A 1515-nucleotide genomic window follows, 5' to 3' on the forward strand; every position below is an offset into this window, starting at 1 on the left:
CTGGCCCGTGGGAGCCTGCGCCGCCGCTAATTACAGCCGCTGCCATGGAGGTAAATAGCAGGGAAATCAGCCTTCGACAGATTCAGAAATGAAGTCAAGTATTGGTGCCCTTTGCAAATAGCTAATGAATTACAAGTATCTCTCTATACACAGGAGCTGACATCACCTCACGACCGACTGAAAACCGTAGCCAGGCACCCTTGAAATGCAGAGCCTGCTGTCATTGTTCATGTCTTATGATATTTAAAACAGTTGCGTGCAGAATGGTATAGAGGGGTTTTTGGGGTGGGATTGTCATTATAATCAGGGTTTCAGCGCTCGGTGCTCTCAGGCCGCATGCCGGGTGGTATCCGCGCTCATGCCCGCTGCGGGGATCAGTACCCTGCGGAACAAATGTGCTTTAAAAATCCTCTATTTTATTATTCTTTATTAATAATGAGGAGGCCCTGGTAAATAGCCATGAAAGGAAGTGCTTAAGCTCATAATTAATAAATGCTGGCTTGGTTTCTGCTGCCGAACTGCAGCCTCGAGGTGCCCGATGGGGGTATACAGCTCTGCCAAAATGGTGGAGGGTGCTTGCGTCTGCGCCGCAGGTTAATAAACCCGGGAAATATCGCCCGTGTCCCCCGGACAGCTGGGACAGCCTCCTCTGCAGCGGGGTATCACGTACCCCCTGCGGTGCAGGGCTGGGGGGGGGGGGGGCCTGGGGCAGGCACACAGGATGGGGACCGGGGTGCAGGGATGCGGGGGCTCGCCCGCCCCTCGTGGGTGCCGCAGCGTGGGCTCCCCTGGGCTTGGCTTTCCAACGCCCGCCGTGTGGGTCACACCGCAAAACCCCAAAGAGCCCGGCCGCCTCCTGAAATCCATCGTTAGGTCTCGGCCATAAATGTTTATGACAGGAGGTAAAGGAAGTAAATCACATTTATATCCCTTGTTCTCTTTATCGGGGCACTAATTTGACAGGGAAGGGAAATTTTTGCTTATTTTACAACTCTGATTTTGGCTGCAATTTGATTTCAGTAGCTGGGAGGCGAACACAAAATCTTATTTTTATTCTGGAGTCGGTATAAAAATTTACATTTTGACACAGACCCCCGCTAACATTTTAGTGCAGATATAGCAGGCCTCCGGGCTTTTCACAAAACACATAACCCAACATATAATACACTCATAATTCACTAATGTTTGCTGAATGACAGGGTTAAGTGGCTGCTATTCCCGGCCTCCCACCACACTAATGTAGTCCAGACCTGCGCTCCTTTTCTTCTGGATTGCAGTCAAATCGTTTCCTGCAGCCCTCGCAGTGGAAGCTCCTTCCACCCCGAATAACCACGACTTCCGAAATGATTTTCATTTGTTTTTCTAATCTAATTTTCCCCTCGGTGCTCCACTAATCATCAATCCCATTAAGGGCTTGATGTGTTGACTGCTTTCCAGAGAGGAGCCTGTCCTGTGTCCTGCCGCGCGCTGACCTTCACCGGCACCATCCCAGCTGAGCCCCCACCCTGCCGCCAC

This window comes from Pygoscelis adeliae, unplaced genomic scaffold (genome assembly GCF_000699105.1).
Source record: "Pygoscelis adeliae isolate BGI_AS28 unplaced genomic scaffold, ASM69910v1 Scaffold392, whole genome shotgun sequence".
In the NCBI taxonomy this organism is placed as follows: Eukaryota; Metazoa; Chordata; class Aves; order Sphenisciformes; family Spheniscidae; genus Pygoscelis; species Pygoscelis adeliae.